This window comes from Miniopterus schreibersii (assembly GCF_964146895.1).
Source record: "Miniopterus schreibersii genome assembly, chromosome: 1".
NCBI classification, from domain to species: domain Eukaryota; kingdom Metazoa; phylum Chordata; class Mammalia; order Chiroptera; family Miniopteridae; genus Miniopterus; species Miniopterus schreibersii.
In genome coordinates this window covers 47,584,137-47,604,133 of record NC_138101.1, presented here as the reverse complement: position 1 = coordinate 47,604,133, position 19,997 = coordinate 47,584,137, and the positions used below count along the sequence as shown (strand labels likewise).

The 19,997-nt window shown below is 45.1% G+C and overlaps 1 pseudogene across 1 annotated transcript in view; it reads right to left on the bottom strand.

Moving 5' to 3' along the window:
- Positions 1 to 15,053, bottom strand: part of LOC308564199 (centrosomal protein 20-like) — a 60,652-nt pseudogene extending 45,599 nt beyond the window's left edge. Inside the window, exons 1-3 of the transcript in view lie at positions 15,035 to 15,053; positions 14,444 to 14,627; positions 13,202 to 13,403 (exon numbers count right to left, since the gene is read on the bottom strand). The product of the transcript in view is annotated as a centrosomal protein 20-like (transcript). The remainder of the gene's footprint in view (positions 1 to 13,201; positions 13,404 to 14,443; positions 14,628 to 15,034) is intronic.
- Positions 15,054 to 19,997: the final 4,944 nt, after the last annotated feature.

The following is a 19,997-nucleotide window of genomic DNA, read 5'->3' as shown; positions in this document are numbered from 1 at the left end:
GGATCCTAGGCCGACGCTCAACCGCTGAGCCATGCCCGGCCGGGCCAGACCTGGCTTTAATCAGGGGTGTTGGGCGTTCCTACCTGAAATCCCAAGAGGAAAGCTGTTGAGAGCTGTTCCTTCGTTTGGGGCCTGCTGGTTACCTATAGTCATCCTCCTGCCTCGAGGTTGCGGTTGAGGGTCATTTATATTCTTTTCTTCCTCATTTTCTTTCTTCATTCTCATCACCAATTATTTACTAAGGAGCTATTAAGGCCAAATAATTAAGCTTAATTTTAAGAGAGTCCAAAGTGTAAGACAGAATTGCTGCCCTCCATAGCTGTTTGGGCAGGTTAGACACATGTAGAGGGGACAGGACAGCCGTAGTAGGAGGTAGGTTTTGATGACGAACGGCTCATGCATGTCTATATAAAATATTCTGTGCTGATAGTTTAGCAAAAGCAGAAATTGAGCTTTTACTTACCTCTAATCCTAATAGGTGAAAACACTTTATTTACCTTCAGTTTTGCCAGATCACAACTGGGCTGTTGCCTTTGATCTCCCTTTTCTACGGGCAGTAAAATTCCAAGGTGTCATCTGGAATTTGGGAGCCACGCTCCATTAACACTAATGAGTGACTTATGGTTAAATCTTCATGGATCACGTTGAACATCTCCCTGTAGGTGTTGGTTCACATTTCATTTCTGTGGGCATCACACCAGCCTGCACTAAAATTGCTTGCATCATTTAACCTGTAAGGGTGTCCAACAAACCTATGATTTATGGTTTGGAAGGTATTCAGCTTAGTCCAGGCTATTATTGACAATTTCCTGGTTTCTTGGCTACAGTTTCACATTCAGGTAAAATACAATTATAAATTTCCAGGCCCTCATTGTTTCCTGTAGGACTTGGGCCAAGATATTTTATATGTGGAGTAATATGACTTTTAAATGACTGTTCTAATAATAATAATGGAATCATGTAAATTTTCTTCTGAAAGCTAGAGGTTTAAGTTAAACATCCATGACAACTGAGTTGCCAGAATGTATATTTTTGTCATCGTAATGATTTGTAAAGTAATCTTCAGATTCATAGGCATGTGGGTGAGCAATTTTTAAAATACTGTCATGAAAAACCCAAGGAACTGAAAAAAAATCGTATTTCTATTTTCTACATAACTCTGGATAGTTGTTTATATCAATTGTGTCTACTGTGATTGCAAATTTAATGTCAGGAAACATTGTTGAGCTGTATAATTCAAGGTTAATAAGAAAGGGTTCTGTCGTATGATTTAGTCATGAGCCACAGCTTGAGGCCTCATGAGTCCACCACTAATGAGTCTCCTTCAGATTTCCCTCGAAAGCTACAAGATTATAAACCTCTGAACTGTGTGTGTGTGTGTGTGTGTGTGTGTGTGTGTGTGTGATTCTTTGTGCCTGTGCGTTTGCCCTTTTGTTTGGGGAACGGTTCTCGCCAGCATGTTTCTAACAAATCGAATCCCTGTTGAAGTCTGGCTGTTAGATTGAGAGCCATTAATAATTGGCAATTTGTAGCTGTCATAATGATGCTGGGGACTTTCCAGATGGCTTTCCCTTTCTCTTGAGAAGGGCTGAGACTTATGCTTATTCTCTTTGATGGGGTTTTAATCATGCAGACGTTGGTCATGCCCCTTGACCCACAGTAGGGATGGAACTCAGTTGGCTTGTCTCTGGCCTGAGGACAGGCCCATGTCTTATTTTCCCCAGGACAGGTTCACATGCTTTCTGATGAAGGGACAAGGCTTCAGGGGGGTAAGAGTAAGGTGCATTAGGATGCAGATGGTAGAAGTATTGGGGTGTTGCAAGTGTACATTTGAAAAGAAAAGAAGAAATGCCCATTTGAATAAAAAAAAAAATCTTTATTGATTTCAGAGAGAGGAAGGGAGAGAGAGATAGAAACATCAATGATGGGCGAGTCATTGACCGGCTGCCTCCTGCATGCCCCTTACTGGGGATCGAGCCCGCAACCCGAATCAGGATCTCCTGAATCCTAGGTCGATGCTCAGCCGCTGAGCCACATCCAGCCGGGCCGCATTTGAATTTTTCAAGTAACTAAACTAGTTGTTAAGGGAAGAGACAGCAGGGAGGTGAGAGCATTATGTTTCCTTTGGGCCTAATCATAGGCTAGATGACACAAGTTTAAATTAGGAACAAAATGGTAGCTTTATAGCAAAGAATTTTCTCACCTCTAGCTCTGTTCCCCTTCTTGTCCCACCATACCACACACCCAAGCAAAAAAATTTTCTGTAAAGTTTCCTAGTTAATATTACCTGAGCAGTGTTACGTTGCAGAGTGGGGACAGTGGTAGTTGGGCAATGTCTTTCCTGGAACTAGTGAATGTTCCAGCACAAGCTTCTTTCTGCCTCACAGTCCTTGTAGCTGGGCTGCCCTTTGACTAAAATCCTTTTCTCTATGCTTCACAGAAATCTCTATGTAAACATGACCTTCTACGTACTTTCCCGACCTGCTCAACTAAAGGAGGTTGTCCCCTACCTGCCTTGCGACATCCTCAGTCTGGCTCCTCACTCTGCTCTATTCTTCCTCATGGCACTCATCCTCCCTGAGGAACTGCTTGATGTCTGCCTCTCTCATCAGAAAGTAAGCTCCAGGAGGGCAGGGATGTGTCTCTTCTTGCTACACCCTCAGGGTGTAGTATCGGGTACATATTTTAAAAATATTTGTTGAATTAATGTCTTCATTTCTCAGCTTAGTCTTTGCATATAGAACCTGAGCCTCTATGAAAACAGAGCTCTGCTATATGTGTTGCATTATCATAGGTTTTCTAATCCGAGAGGTGCATATTTTTTCACATTTCTGAAATCAGGAAACACATTAAAAATATACATTGAATTAGGAAGTGGTTACCACTGTCAAAGCTGGTATTAATTTGATATACATCTTACAGTTAAATGTGCCTTAGAATCAAGGACATTGTGTTAGACAGAATGACCTCCCAAAGATGTCCATGTCTTAATCCTTGAAACCTGTGAATATGTTACCTTACATGGCAGAAGGGACTTTGCAGATGTAATTCAGTTAAGGATTTTAAGATGGAATGATTGTCTTGGATTATTCAGGTTGGCCCAAGGTCATCACAAAGGTCTTTATAAGAGGAAGGTAGGAAGGTTAGAGTCAGAGAGCAGGATTTGATGGTGGAAGTAGCAGTTGGAGTGATGCAGGATCACAAGCCAAGGAATGTGGGCCTCTAGAATCTGGAAAAGGCAAGGAAATGGATTCTACCCTAGAGCTGCCAGAGGGGACATAGTTCTGCCGACCAGTTTAGACTTCCAGCTCCAGAACTATAAGAGAATAAATATGCACTGTTTTAAGTCACTACATTTGCATTGATTGTCATAGCAGTTATAGGAAACTAATGCAGACATTTTATTAGAGGCAATAACATTTGTTGCATTCTGGAATTTTTTAATGTCCGGTTTCATAAACTTCTTGGGCATTACTAAGGTATGTCATTGACTCTGTCTTTCTGGAAACAAGGTGTCATTGATATTTCAGGATGTAGACAGTATAGTTGTGGAATCTTTTGATGCCATTTTGCAGATGCTGCCAGTGCCCCACCCATATTCCCTTGACCTACTCGAGGTCACCTGCAGGTAGTTCCTATATTAGAGTGACCAGTCATCTCAGTTTGCCCAGGACTTAAGGGAGTTCTCAAGATTCAAGACTCTTAGTGCCAAGTCCAAGAAGTTCCTGGGCAAGCTGGGACGGGTTGTTCGCTCTACCTGTCCATGGGGCTTGTACCTTCATGATGAGGACATTCTCTAGCCGTAGGCCCCTCCTCATCTTACAGACATGGTGGGAGTTAACACTGCAGAGGCACCTCATAAACAAGTTTGAAAGTTGGTGGGTATGTGTCTAGCTTCCCCTCCTCTCCATGGGAATGTTCTGAGGCATGTTTTATGCAGTCTCCCAGAAGGTCCTTCCAGAATTGAGCCCTAATTGCCCATAGCACTCACTAGTGACCCTCTTATTGGCTTTCCTTGTTACCTTGTCTTCAGCTTTCACCAAGCTTTCCCGATTACTTCCAAATAAACTTTTTGTACCCAGTCCTTGCCTCGGGGTATGTTTTTGGATTAGCCCAAACTGGGACATCACCATAGGCTTAAGAGTCTTATGTGATGAAGTCCAAAATCCTTCACATGGCCCCAAACATCTGGACCTGTCTTCCCCTCTAGCTTTATCCCTGCTCCCTTCTCTCTTGCTCACCAGCTGACATCCAACCACACCAGCCATTGTTCAGAATTCAATCGGTTTCAAATTCTTCCTCAGCTCATTCTCCTGCCTGAATGTGCCCGAGTCATGTTCATCCTTTAGGTCCCCACTCAAATGTCACTTCCTCATGGAGGTTTCCGTGGCTCACCTGCACTTTTCCTTTGTGGCATTTACTACAAATGAAATGAGTTAATTATTTCATTGGAGGATGATTATCTGTTTATATGTGGGTCTTGCAAAAGACTTGAACGTACATACTATTGGTATTGGTATAAAATAAGGTTTATGGGAAAACACATTATTGGTGTTGGTATAAAGTAAGGTTTATGGGAAAATCTCAGGCAGAAGGGTCAGTGTGGTACATGTGTCCCTGTCCTCTGGCCAGCCAGCTGAGATGCATGCTGGCCTAGGCACACCTGAACTTCTCCCAGAGACGGACCCTGCCATGTACCACTGTATGTAGTTATAAGGTAATTGGGAGAAGGCAGGAGACATCTAGTCAAACTGTGATAGTGGAAGCTTCCTGGACAGGGAGAGAGTCTTATTAGACCAGAGCTTAATTATCACCCCAAGTTTTAAATGGAAAGGCCCATCAGTTAAAAAACTGTTGAGTCCATACTTTCAACATATGTATATTTATAAGTTTGTACAAGTACCACTGTCAAGCTAAATGTCAAAGAGTAGAGAAACTGAATTTCTTTTCTGAGATAATCATAAACAAAAATAAAAAATAAACAGAACTTAAAAAAATTCAAGAAGTAACATTTCTTTGCACACCCTGATAGATCATTTTGTGTGTGTCCTGATGTGCACACACCTCTCAGTGGGGCTTAGTTTTCCAGAGCAGTGCTTTCCTGAGCAGATGAGCCGCCTAGAGCTAGTTAACAGGAAGACTCTGATTTGGCAGGGCCTGGGAGTGTGCATTTCTAACTTGCTCCCAGGTGGTGCCAATGGAATTGGTTTGTGAACCATACTGTGTGTAGCCAGGCTCTCAGGCATCTTGCTGCCCAAATACTCATAAACCAGAGAGATTTAGGTGCTCAGGTTAACCAGAGTGATATGGCATTTCTACTTTTGGGAATAATTATCTTCTGTCTCATGATTTGCTATTTCCAGGTGGGATCCTGGAAATGTGTGTGACCGCCGCATTGTGGAATGATTGCTCGTCGGAAAATACCAAGTTAAGGACAGTTGGGCAAGGTAATTTGTTTATTCTTCGCTTCTTTTGGCCTTTAAAATCTAATAATCTGTTCTCATTCCTCTGAAAAGATGGCAAAAACACATCAAGCCCCATGAACAAGCTCTATCCTGGGTGCTTTCCATGTGCCATTTCATTCAGATCTGTCTCTAATGGCAGAAACCATTGTGAATACAAAGAGATGTGCTATGTTGTGTGTGTGTATGTGTGTGTGTGTGAGAGACAGACAGACAGAGACAGAGAGAGAGGGAGAGGCTCAGCCTTTTCTTCTGACCCTCTGCCTGACCTGCCATCCCTGCTCCGCGTGCTCAGGGAGGCAGTGAGGATTTCCCAGTTAGTGACAGAATCTGAGTGATTTGTAGGCATTTTTGTGCTGATTGCCTTGCCCTCTAGGCACGAGCAGTGTTGTATCAGGAGGGCAAGAGGGTTCCAAATACATTTAATATTCCTTGTATGCGCTTCAACCATCTGCCCGCCAGCTCTCAGTGTGAGCATAATATATGTTTGCAGAATCAAACACAAAGAGCCTGGCTTTTCTTCTCTTTCTTTTCCCTTTTTTACCAAAGCCTTTTAGTTTGGATCATTTCTGTTTTCCCTGTCTTTTGGGGTAGGTTACCAGGGTCACCCTTTTCACAATTATATTTGCTTTCATTTTATTTTCAAACCGAAAGCAAAGGATTAATCTTACCCTTGCCTCCCCCCCACGCCCAGGTGTTTAGATTTGGTCTGACATTGAGACCTCTTTGAACTGTGCTGGTTGTGAGACTGATGGAGCCCTGGGGGTGACCTTGCATATTTAAATAATTGGTTTCCCCTTTTCTGATCTCCATGTACCCCCTAACAGAACTATGTGCTTGAAATTAATAAATATCTATGAGATCTTGTGATGCACCCATGAGGTGGTTGGGATTAAACTGCAGGCATCCCCAGTGAGTGCAGATTAGACCCTGGATCTCTGACAGTTCTCCCCAGGCTAAATTTGAATGCTGTTTTTCTGACTGATGAAATTTTAACGTATTTGTTCCTTCAGGGGAAATCTTATGACCACTGATGGGCCTATCCTAGTAGCTATAGTTCATTGCAGGACTGTAGTTATTTAGATGTTGGGTGTCTTTGACCTGGAACCCTGTGTCATTTAAGATAATTGAAATATGAGGATCTTCAGCTTTGAAAGATGAAAACAAGTTAATCAGATGGAGTTCTTAACTTAAAATTCCACTTAGGCCAGAGAAATTTGGCAGGGGATTTGAAAAGCTCTTTAATTTACATGAAAATTGGGTGTGGGCACTATTGGAACTCTCCTAGCATTACTCAGCAACCCGGTGTTGGGCAGGAGGTGACTAAGGGAAGGTGAGCTTGGAATATGCTTTTGTGCAGGCTTGAGGGCACAGGGGTCACAATTCTTCCGTTCTGCTCATTTTTATTTAGTCAGCACACTTTGCATTGTCACTGGACAGTGTATATTTAAGGCTTCCTCTTTAAACTCATTTCACATTCAGTTCTCCCTACAGGAGGGGGGCTGTGTTGCTGAAACAGCCCAATTCCTTGCTGCTCTTCTAGGCTAATGATGGAGGGAGGGAGGCAGGGGAAGGATGCGGGCTCTGGAGGACTGCCTGGATGCCTCGTCTCTCTAGCTGCATGACCTTGGGAAGGTAATGAGCATCTCTGCGCTGTATTTTCCTTCAGTTATAAAGTAGGGATTATGATAGTGTTACCAGAAAGAGTTGAAATGATCAAATATAATAATGTATAATAATATATGCAAGTGCCCAGTGCAGTGCCTCCCTCGTACAACCACGCTGGCTACTGTCACCGTCATCGCAGAGCAGACGTGAAGGATGGAGAAAAAGTGTGGATTCCACATCATGACTTGTGCTGTTTTGGCTGCTGAAGATGTTTCTGAAACACACCTCTGCCCATGGAGAACTGAGGGGTCAAGGCTGACAGGGGAAGGAACAAAGAAAATAGAAATAGTATTTTTTTAAAACGGGCTTTTATATTGATTTTAGAGAGAAAGGAAGGGAGAGGGAGGAACATCAATGTGAGAGAGAAACATCGACTGGCTGCTTCCTGCACACCCCCTACTGGGGATCAAGCCCACAGCCCAGGCATGTGCCCTGACCAGGAGTCAGACAGGTAACCTCTCGGAGCATGGGATGATGCCCGACCAACTGAGCCACACCAGCCAGGGCTAGTATTTTTTTTTAAAAAAGCTTTGATTTAAATATGTGGCTGCTGTAGAGCTCATGGAGCTGTGTGGTTAGATGGCAACCACCACCTTCAGGGCGACCTTCAGGGTGGTGCAGGATTATCCTTACCCTCTCCTCCCCCAGGTGTTTAGATTTGGTCTGACTTTGAGTCCCCTTTGAACTGTATTGGTTGTGAGACTGATGGAGCCCTGGGGGTGCCCTTGTCTAGAACTCCTCAATCTCACTGAATATCTAATGCAGAGCAGATCCGGGCTCTCCGGATAGTTAGAATTGAGGCAGCCTTCAGGGAATGGCGTGTTTCCGGCCAGAGCCAAGAGCCTGTCCATTCACTTGTCCCAGCTGTCTTTCAGCACAGGCATGGTTTAGAGAAGATGTGGAGTTTCCCACAGTGGGCATGACTCAATGGAAAGAGCGGACCATCAGGAGACTTAGAATCTGGCCCCACTCTGCCAATATGCTGTGTAAACTTGGGCAAAACCCTTAATCTTCCTGTGCTGCTGATTCTGTAAAGTTGGGTGGGGAGGGGAATGGTCGATTGGACTGAATTCTTAAAAACACTCTCTTTTTGATGGACTTGGGCTTCAAGCAAATACTGTTGGAAAAGGCCTGGTATATGTTAGGATTTCCCACCCGTCTTCTCAGTAAGGCAGAATGGGGACCCGGACTGAAGCCACTTGCTCGCTTGTTGTACCAAGAAAGAAATGAGGCAAATATTAAGTTTCCATCAATAGCACCACTTGAACACAGAAGATGGAACTATTTTCCCCCAAATTGTTTTGATTGCTGCCAGTAGCTGCTATTTGGTATGAAATCCATTCAGATAATCAAAAGCCAAAGGAACATACAGCGCATGAAAAGATATTGTAATTGGCCCCATTGTAACTCTATACAGTGTGTGGTCTTTGCTGGGAGGCGGGAGGTTGTAGGATAACTTGTAATCTAGTTTCCTTTGTTGTGAAACAGAACGTTACCATTGTATTCCCGAGGAATGATAATTATAACACCTCAGACAAATAGAGCGCCTTTCTCAGGAGGTGCTTAAAGAGCTCAATAGACACTCAGCCTTGTAAACAGTGAAACCTGGCTTGCTTATATTTCTCTCAACTGAAAATTCCTACTAACCAGCGTTTCCCCTCAGCCGTCCTATTGGGATAAATGATTTTTATGCTGGCGGATCTGACAACCTGAGAGACACGGAAGTGCCTTCTGAATCATCAAAGAATTAGGAAACCTTCAGTAGAGTTTCAGTGTTAATTGCAATTTATGACAGCCTAATTTTTTGAAAAGTGGTAATTCATGTGTTGTAGAGACTACAATTAGTAGAAACAGTTGATTAATCAGACTGCTCTACTTTCTGACCATACTGAAGCACAGTATTTACAGTAACTGCAACTCCAGCCCTTCCTGAGAGCCCCAAAGGAAGCAACATACGTGACCGTGGTACTCTTAATGGGTTCGCATAGAAAAAATATTACTCATTCTAGGCAAATTATCATTTCCAGAGCTTTATTCAACTTCTACATTAGCCTCTAAACTAAATAAAAAGAGAAAATAGGTTTTAAAAATAGATTATATTTGCTTTTTATGACTTGGCCATTCCCAAGGTCATGGGTAATGTTAATAACCAGACAGTCAGCTCTTATAGCAAAGATGAGTGTCTTTAAAATCAAATTTTAGATGATATTTAGTAAAGCCTCTTCACAAACAGAGATTTTTTTAAAGGAGGTATCAGTATAGTAGATTTAGTTGTGTTAACCGGTCTATTCTAAATGTTTTATGAAAGGGATAAGATTTTAAGTCAGTTAAGATTAGCTTGATAACATCTTTTAATGTCCAAGTTCTTAATGACAAGGTCTTTTATTTTTATTTTATTATTATTATTATTAATATATCTTTATTGATTTCAGAGAGAGGAAGGGAGAGAGAGTTGAAACACCAATGATGAGAGAGTTATTGATCGGCTGCCTCCTGCACACCCCAGACTGGGGATGGAGCCCGCAACCAGGGGATGTGCCCTGACCGGGAATCGAACCGTGATCTCCTGGATCCTAGGTCAACGCTCAACTGCTGAGCCACGCCCAGCTGGGCATGATGGGGTCTTTTAAAAAAGTGTTAGAATTGGTGTTTTGCTCAGGTTCACTGCAAAGAATAGAAAACTCAGGAATGTGTAAAGAAGAAAAGAAAAATAATCCATTATCCTATCACCCAAAGAGAACTATTATTGCCTTTTCGTATATTTCATTTTCCTCCTGTGTATACATGTGAACATTTTACAAAGTTAGCACATACTACATGTACTCTATGCTACCCCCCACCGACATTACACAAAGGAAAATTTCTAGGTCACTAAACAATCTTTTAGAACATACTGAAAGCTGACTATATTTATGAACTATAATATATTAAAACAATCTCTGCTGTTGAATTTTATATGGTTTATAAATTTGGGCATATAATGCTGCAACAAGTCTCTTTGCTTACTTGTTTGTCCATCCATTTATTCAATCAATTTTTATTGAGTACTGTGTGCCAGGCTCTAGGCCAGGAGTTGAGGATATATCATTAATAAAAACCCTCCTAACACTTAGCATTTATTACTATTACTTACTATGGATCAGGCATAATATTAGTATATTAATTATATGAACATAATAATCACTCTAATAAGTTAATATTATGATAGTATTAACTAATTAAATTCTTATAAGGTAGGTATTTTTATTGTTTCTATTTTCCAGATAAGGAAACCTAGGCTTAGAGAACTGAAGTGACTTGCACAAGATCACCCAGGAGGAATGTGGCAGAACCAGAATTCACACCCAGGCAGCTGGACTCCAGTCCTGCTCTTTTAATCACAGTGGTTACTGTTTCAGTAAAAAAGACACTCACTTACCCCTATGGGTATGAAACAATTTTAAATGTAATAATCTTCCAGTGATTCTCTGATTATTTTCTAAGGGTGAATTCTAGAAATGGGAATGCTAAGTCAAGGAGTATGAACAATCCTCCTAGTGATTAATACTGTGGTCAAGTCCTAAGTGGAGGAGGGCCTGGGATAATGAGATTATTTATTTATTTGTTTGCTTTGCCTTTTTTGGGGGCAGGGGAAAGGGAGCTGGGTGTCTGTCCTTGTTCTACCAGCGAGGTACAGCAGGAAATAGACATGGCAGCAGCAGACAATGTTCTTGCTCTCAAGGCTGGGTCAATGGGTGTCTGCCCTCCAGAAATGTTTATTTCCTTTTGACACTGCAAGACTCAAGATGGCAGAGGGGAGGAGGCACGGAGAGGAAAAGCTCATTGAAGGAAAGAGTCTAAATCGAAAGTGAACGTATAGCCTCCGAAGACAAATATCACAAGAAAATGCCTCTGCTCACTAACCAACAACAGTTCAGTTAGATTTTCTCATTTTAGATGATATATAGGTCAGCCTTTTTTGCACCTAAACCACATATTATTCACATATGGCAAGTGATTATCTATAAATATTCCTTCTGTTCCTCATTATTGTCACACTCCTCAAGTCTCAGTTCCTCAAATAAGCATTGCCTGTCCTTTGCCACCTTTCTTTGATGCAGTATCGTATAATAGCATAACTATGGACTTGGTTGGCAGCTACGTTAGGTTTGATTCCTGGCTCTGCAGCTAACCTGCTGTGTGGTGTTGGACAATCTTTTTGGTTCTCGGTTTCCCACCTTTAAAATAATACAGACTTGTAGTGGCAATCAAATGAGGTGACATGAGTAGAAAAACACACCCCCAGCTAACCTTCATTGAATGCTTAAAGCACTGCTCCAAGTGAATGAAATGCATGCATCTACTTATCCCTCAGAACAATCACAGGAACCTAGACTCTAGACACTCCCACGGCTTTCACCCCTGGTGTTCCTTCTGTGATTATGTCACACGATGGGGCCAAACTTTGAAGATGTAATTAAGGTGACTAATCAGTTGACCTTAAACTAGGCAGATTATCCAGACAGCCCTAGGTATTATAATCATATAACCACACGAGCTCCTTAAAAGCAAGACCTTTTCTGTGGCTGTTGGCAAAAGAGGAGGTTGGAGAGACTTGAAGCATGAGGAGGACCCGATGCAGTTGCTGCTTTGAAGATGGAGAGGATCACACGAGGAAGAGCCTGGGCAAGCTTAGGAGCAGAGGGCCAGCCCCAGACAACAGGCAACATGGAAACAAGGACCTCAGGCCTACAGCTGCAAGGGTTGCATTCCACCAACAACCTGAATGAGTTTGGAAGGGGATTCTTCCCAGAGCCTCCAGATAAGGGACCAGCTGGCTGGCATCTTGGCTTCAGCCTTGTGAGTCCTTAAGCAGAGAATCCACTTGAGCATGTCCAGACTTCCAACCCACAGACCTGTGAAATAATAAAAGCGTGTTGCTTTAAGACGCTAAGTTGTAATAGAAGGAGAAAACGAATACAAACCACATATAGTCGCTACCTTTATTATTATGCTCACTTTGCAAATGAGGAAATTGAAGCACAGAGAAGTAAAATCATTTGCCTGAAGTCTCACAGCTATTACACATCAGAAGTGGGATTTAAATTCAGGTAGTCTTTCCCCCGGAGCCCATGGTCTAACCTAGGGACACAGTCCCTGAGACAATTGCAGGTATTCATTGCATATTAGTTTCCCTTCCTTTTTCTTTTTAGTGTAGCCCAGAGGGCACCTAGTTAGCACACTGCTTGATTTTTTGATATGATAACAAACTTGAATAAACCAGAGATTTTATGTTTCTGATAATCTCTTTACTATGAAATATACTCAACTGAAAGAGTTTGAGCAGCTGCCTGCCATATTCAAACTAATTTAACACCCCTCCCCCCTTTCCTTCCTTAAATTCACAGTGAGTTTGCTGTACCAGCTAGAATTCTGGAATGAGAATCAGGACATCTGGACCCAGCTATTCATCTCCATCTATCCAACCATCCATCTTCTATTTGGCCAAACAAGCATTTATAGAATGCTCCTATACTCCTGGAGTCTCTAATACAATGTGACCCGGTGAAGTATTAAGAACTTTTCTAGTTCTGTTTTCCTTGCATATGAAACTACGTGATTTGACAAAATTCTTCTAAGGTGTGTGTCACCAACCTAATGCTTTTACAGCTCTTGCGTGTGCTGACCTGTGGATTTGACAAGACAGGACAATGTTTCTCAAAGCCCAGCCAGAGTACTACCTGCACCAGAATCTCCTGGGTGCCTAATAAAATAGCAGATCTAGTTTTAACAAGCTCTTCGGGTTATTTTTATGCACCACAGACTCCGAGATGTACAGCTATAGGGATGCAACATAAATAGATAACGTAGGTCACGTGTCCTAAAAGTGTCTCCCTCATTAAAAGACAAGCCTTAAAGGCTTGGGAAGAACAACAGGGCCACACCTGTCTGCTATCAGTCTCCTGGCCAAGCCGCCCTCCCCCACCCGAACCCCAGTCCAGCCAAGGCGGCGGAGGGAGCTGTGGCGGGGACGAGGGCGCACAGCCGGCCTCCCTGTGCCTGCGGGGCCACCTTTCCCCTCTGGGGCTTACCTGTGCCTGCCCCTTCCATGGCGCTTTAACCCGAGGGGTTCCTCCTGCCGGGCTTCGGGAGCCTTTCCCTCGGAAAGCGGGGGGGCGCTGGCCGGTGCGGGAGCCCTCTGGGCAGCTGGCGCCTCGCCGCTGTCGCTCGCCGGGGTCACGCAGCCGCCGGAGCAGCGCCCCTTGCACCGCCCTCCGCACGGAGGAGGGGAATCTGGGGAAGTGGGTCAGCCCCGCGGGCCCGCAAGGGCAGACCCTCCCCGCCTGGGCTTCCCGCCCTCCCGCCGAGCCTAGGGCCGGGGCTCCGGGCCAGCGGCGTCGCGGGAGTGTCCGCGCCCGGGGCCGGGCGGCAGGTGCCTGCGCCGCGGCGCCGCGCCCGCCGGCTGCCCTGGCCCCGCGGCCGTCCGCCCCGCGGCGCCGTTGGCCCTCCCGCCACCCCCTCGGCGGGGCCCTTCCCTTGCTCGGGCGCTACCGGCACCGAGCGCGAGAGGCCGGCGCGCGGCGCGGCGCCCGAACCCGCCGCGCGCAGCGGGAGGGCGGACGGGGCTGCGCCCTCGCCCCGCGGACTGCGGCGGACCCGGCCCCCGCCGCCGGGCAGCCCCCCGCCTTGGCCGCGCCGGCCGGCGAGCTGCGGGCGAGACTTCGCCGCCGGGGCTCGGCGCCGGGAAGGACGGGTGCAGCGCTTCGGGAGGGACCCGCCTCACTGCTCGTATATGGCAAAGTTTCTCGCCGAGCTCCTGGGCTGCGCGTTGCCGAGCAAGGGCGCCTCTCCCATGTTGGAGGTAGGTGGCAGAGGGCGTGGCCCCGCGGCGACGCGTGTCCGCGGCGGCGGCGCCCCGACGGCGCCCCGGGTCCCCGGAGTTGGCGGGAGCGCAGCCTCGCTCGCCCGGCTTCCCCCTGGGTGTCCTGGGCGGGGCAGGGAGAGGGCGGCGAGGGGGGGCCTGAAGCCTGAAGTCTTGCCTCCCTGGACCTCAGGGGGTCTTTTCCTTTTTTTTCTTCCCCTTTTTCTTCCTTAGTTGACAGGCAAACACGTTTTTTGTCAACCTGGGCGAGTTTTTAGAGTTGGTTTTTACGCACAATGCCAGGAATGCCTGAAAAGGAGCGGCACCCTGCAGCCCCCCTCTGCTGCCTACTTTGTTTCTTTTCCCTTTTAACCTAAAAACATGATGAGCAGTGCAGTCTCCAGGTCGGAGGGCTTCTACCTTCCTGCCTCCTCCAGCCGCTGCCCTCCCCACCCCCAGCACAGCCACGAACTCGAGAAGTTGGCTCACGTCTTCCTCCGTGGGTGCGGAGCAGGGGGTGTGAGGGCGGGATTGGCCGGCCAGGTGCACAGACCCGAAGGCAGGTGCACCCAGCTGCTCACACCTGCCCGAGCCCGCGGTGCTGCGCAAGCATCCCCGCAGGAAGCTGGTGCCGAGCAGGTGGCTAGCTTGTCCTCCTGGGGGGAATGGTGGCATCAGCTTTTAAAAATAGGAAACCTATTTTGGCCACTAAGTAGAAACAGCCCTACCTTGTGCACAGTCCCTTCCTCACCTCTGTAGCGCCGCAGTGTCCTTTGTCTCTCTCCACCCGCCCTGCTCACCAGAGGACGCCTGACAAGAGGCCTGGACCAGAGGGCCCTGCCTGTGGCCCTGGCCAGGGGAGCCAGCCCTGCAGTGTGTGCTTGCCTGGCCTTCCTCACTCAGTCCCAGGGCCTCACAACTTTCCCTGCCCGGTTCAGGGCTACTCCAGGAGCTGCCTCTGCACTTTCCCTACTGGCCAGAGAGAGCAGAACTTGGTCTCTTCTCTCCTGGGTGCAGGAGCTTGTCTTTCAGCAAGAAAAGACTCTGGCTTGTGTCTTCTCACCTTTGGCAGCTGTCGGCATTCTTACCTTCCGAGGTCCTATGGTCACATTCCTTTGATTTTGTAGCTCAGGTTGCCCAGCCCGTAATCTCTGCTGTGTGACACATGGTTTTTTTTTAACCGGGCGATCCCCATTAGGAGGCGATGAAGAGGAGCTGGGAAAACAAGAGCAGGCTGGCAGAGACCTGCGCACTTGGTAGCCTGGAATCTAAAAAATAATGAAGCACCTGAAAAAGTAAAATTTTCCAGGCCTGCAGCTAAAATGAGCTGTCTCCTCTGGAGGGTAACATCTTGGCTGTTTGCTTCTCTGTGATGTGAATATTAGGCAGCATTTGGGGGCCATTTGGGACACCTGAGAGACTCCTTTAAAATTGCTTTTCTCTTCGACTTTCTCTTTGCTTGTCTTTGGGTTTTCGTAAATTACCAAAACCTGTGCTGTAGGCCCTGCCTTTGGTTGTTTGTAAGCCTGTTTTACCCTCCAGCTGATAGACCCCCACCCTGATTTTTTAGAATCATTGGCTCCCAACCAATGATGGTTGGAGGGGGCCTTAAAAACTAGTCAGAGACATATTTAGACAATTAAGAAAATGAGTGGCTGTTCTGTCTTTGAAGAGCTTCAGGGAAAGGGAATTCTGTCAGACCCTGGTAACTCCTTAAACCTTGCTTTGTGTTGTTTTCTACCCATCTAGAGGCAAGAGCTGCTGTAGCACCTGCTCGCTCCTTTTTACAAATGACTGATTCGGTGTTGGCCGAATCCACTAAAACGCTGCACCCAGGTATCAGTTTTAATCAGCGTTGCCAGTGGAGTTAAGTGACCATCCCTTTCCTACCTGTGAGGGAAAATATGTGCCCAGACAGATGAATAACTGAGTCAGGAATGTGTTTTGAGGATGCTTTCTTCTCAGGCAGTAACCCCTTCAACACACTCTTACCTCATGAATGAAGAGGCAGTTGAGTTCTCTACATCTGGTAGAGAGAGAAATGTGTAAGAAAGATATCTGTAAACCTTGTTAAATATTCATTTCCTTAAAGTGAAAGTGCTAGGACCTAAGAAAATTTTAGGTGGCTTTTAATTTCCATCAAATACTCTTCCAACTGTGGAGGTTACCTTTAGTTTCAGGGAGTTCAGGAGAAGAGATGGATGTTATCATAATGAATGGCCTTTGGTTTCATTTTGGTTAGGAGGTGGCCAAGAATGTAGTTTCTTCCTGCACAGGCCAGTTAGGTTTGCATAGAGGAGCTTCTGCCTGGAAGAAAACCGAATCCCGGCAAGACCTCTTGTGCGTTTGCAGCTGTCTGACAAGGGAGGTTATGGGGAACACAGGGCCAGAAAGCCACTGTGGTTGAAAAACAACTCCAGTGCGTTCCCTGTTCTGTCACCCTCAGAGGCTAAGGACAGATGGTGTGCATTTGAAACCCAGAGTAGGTCTCCATGATCATTTTGTTAACCTTTACTTTCCTTTTTCTTAGTAAAGTGTTTAAGTTTATAAACCAGTTGTTTGAGAAACAATTTTAAAATTTCAAGAAAAAAGCAAAGGATGAGTTTACCCCAGCCATGGCGATGCCCTGAGCACTGGGCTAGATTTGCGGGGTAATGTTTGTGCCTCACCAAGACAGAGCTCCTGCAGGAAGAGTGAGCTTGCTGTGCTTTCTGATGTCTAGAAAGGTAGGACAGTCTAGCCCGGCTGGGCGTGGCTCAGCGGTTGAGCGTCGACCCAGGATCCAGGTGATCGGGGTTCGATTCCCGGTCAGGCACATGCCCGGGTTGCGGGCTAGCCGATCAATGGCTCTCTCATCATTGATGTTTCTATCTCTCTCTCTCCCTCTCCTTTCCTCTCTCTGAAGTCAATAAAGATATATTTAAAAAAAAGAAAAAAAGAAAGAAAGGTAGGACAGTCTAAGCACACAGGTTGGTGGTTCAGACCACGCAGGTCCTACTGATGTGTCCTATAAGCTTGGATGGCTGGACGGCTGGCCCCTGCATCCATTTCTTCCCCTTTAAGCGCTGACATATTATGCACTTGACCCCTGGCCTCCAGCCTCAGTGTTGCTTTGCACTGTGCTTAGTCTGATGGGGTCTGGCCAGGACAGGAAGTGGCAGGAGAATTATATAGTGAGAGGCAATTGCTTTTTCTCCTTCCAGGCCTCTCACCCTTAATCTACAAACCTGCAATTTTAATTCTGCCATCCTTCATCATCTAACCTGGTGGGCACCTTTCAGGAGCCACATACATTGGGCAGAACATGTGGCTTCACAGAAAAGGGATATTCAATTCCATGCCACTGTTCATAGAGGTGATCTCTAGGATTGTCACACCTCATGCCTACTCTACTCATTTCCACATTCTGTTTTCTGTCTCCACCAGTATTGGTGCCTAACTGTGACTATAGCTTTATTTTAATTTATACATAATACATAATGTCTATCATTTATTGCCTAGGCTGGGCCAGCCATTGTTCGAAGGGCATAATACAGGGTGGGGCAAAAGTAGGTTTACAGTTGTCCATATGGAAAATACTACAATAATTAATAACTAATAATACAAAAATAAACTTTTTTGAGTACTCACAACTATAAACCTACTTTTGCCCACCCTTATACATGATCTCAGCTCTTCTTCCAATAGCTTCAAGATATAGGTGTTAACAACCATGGTTTACAGATGAGAAAAGTAAGGTTTGGCAAGAGATAGGACACTCTAAGTACACAGGCTGGTGGTTTCAGACCGGCCTTAATTTGCTGAAGGCTGCTCTAGTAGTGTGTGCTAGAGTGAGGATCTCAAAGTTCACCTCCCTCCCTCAACTGTGGTTACTTGGTATTTAGTTTATTGTTGTGTTATATTTTTTTGTTTTCTACTTCAGCTTCAAGCCTAGATCTACTCTTTCCCTGTGAAAGTAGGAAAGGGAAACCCCATTCTGTCATATTTTCTTTTCATTCTCTCAATATGTCACCCTTGGAAATGTTCAGTCAAGGGCTGATTGGACTCCGAGGAATTGTTAAGGGAAAGATTCAAGTTCAGCGGACTGACCCTTTACAGAGAGCTTCGTTTGTGGAGCATTTCCTGTATGTTGTCCTGTTTCATTCCCTATCACATTATGAGGTAAGTCACGCTGTCATCCCTGTTTTAGAAGGGGGGAAGCCAAGGCTCAGAGTCATTACACAGATCGTCTAAGGTCACTCACCTACTAAAGGTCTGATCTTGGAGATAAATCCCGGACTCTGACTCCACAGTGTTTTGCCAGCCAGCTGCATTGACTTATCTGATCTTTTCCTGGCCTCTGATCCCTGTCTCATCCATTCTGTTGTTTGGATTATTGCCGAAGTCATCCTCCCTAGAGCCCAGCTTAACACAGTGCCCTTTTATATACCCCAGATTCTTTGGTGGATCACTGTGCTCACAGATTCAGCAGGGTATATGCAAGTCCCCTCAACAGTGTAGTCTCTACCTAATTTTCTTGTCCAGCCTTTCTTCCCTTCTACTAGTATTCCAGCAACTACTCCCATTTCTTGATCATGTGATTTCACCTCCAAGCTGTTCCTCTGCCTGGAATATTCTTCCCCTAATATTCTCCTATTGATGTTTCCCCTTTCTTCAAGGTTCAGCTCAAATCTTAACTCCGGATCCACTCCCTTGGACAACATCCAGCCCTCTACCACAGTCCCATGAAAATAATTTGTGTTTGTTTCTATGTGAAACTATGGACATTTTCTCTTATAATTTCTCTATGCTTAAGTTTTCTGTCTTCGATGAGATGAGGGGGGATTTTGGGGGGTAGCAGGGCCAAATGCAAGGCAGTTAATGCCTGGAAAGAACTCAGAACAGTGCTCAGTGTAAGGTCATTGCTGAGGTCCTTTCCTGTGTGTCTCTCACCAATTCAGCCTCAGGAACTAAGTATTTTTTTCTTCCACACCACCTAGCAGAGTATTTTGCACATAGTTTTGCATCAAATAAATGTCTGGCCGAATTGATCTTCCAAACCTGAAGGTTCATGATTTTCTTTGCCCTTAAATAATTTGTTATCTGAAATTCAAATTTAACCAGCACTCTGTATTTTGTACTTGCTAAATCTAGCAATCCTATCTTCCCCCTCCTCCCTCAGAAACCAGCTCCTAGAGTTCAGTTCCACTCAACTGTGGAAGCCTTGACCCCATCCTTCCCTTCTTATAGCCCCTGCTGTATCAGAAAGCCTTTTCCAGCCCACAGGAGCCACCTATAGGGAATTGCAGCTGGGCAACTGCTGCCTTACTAGTATGGAAATGCTGAAGTGAGCAAGCTTTTCACTGCAAGTGTCAGGGCTGTGACTGAGAGAGGCATATTATGGGCACTGTATTTATTCATTCTTCATATGTTCATCAGTTCATTCATTCATTCATTCACTCATCAATGTTATTAGGCACTGGCTTTGTGCTCAGTGCCCGTAGAAGACTTGCTAAGAAACATCCACTGTTTGGACTGTGACCCACAGTAAAAATTTATTTTACATTGCAATCCTGAATTCACATAGCTATTTATACCAATATAACCCCGGAATAAAGTTTCAAGAATAATACTTTTCCTTATGACAGGGGGTGTACTCTATTTGCAACTCTGTTCTTTCCTTTCCATTCTATCTTTTCCATTCTGTTAAGAATTAAATGGGGGAAAGACCCACTGAATTGATTTCATGAGTTGTGACTCATAATTTGAAAATCGGTGCTATATGGGATGGTAAGATTCTATTTTTACAGACCAGTTTGTGTCACCTCATTATCCCAGTAGTAAACTTACACCATGTTACACTATTCATCAGGAGACTGTTGTGGTCTATCTTGGGAAGCCAATCACCATGCATAACATTATTATTTTTGGTAGAAAATATTTTCAGGGCTTCAAACAAGGAACTTACCAAATAACTTTTGATAAATATCCTGCCTAAAGTTGGATAAAAGGTTTGGCATGTTACCTGAGCATATTTTATGACATGT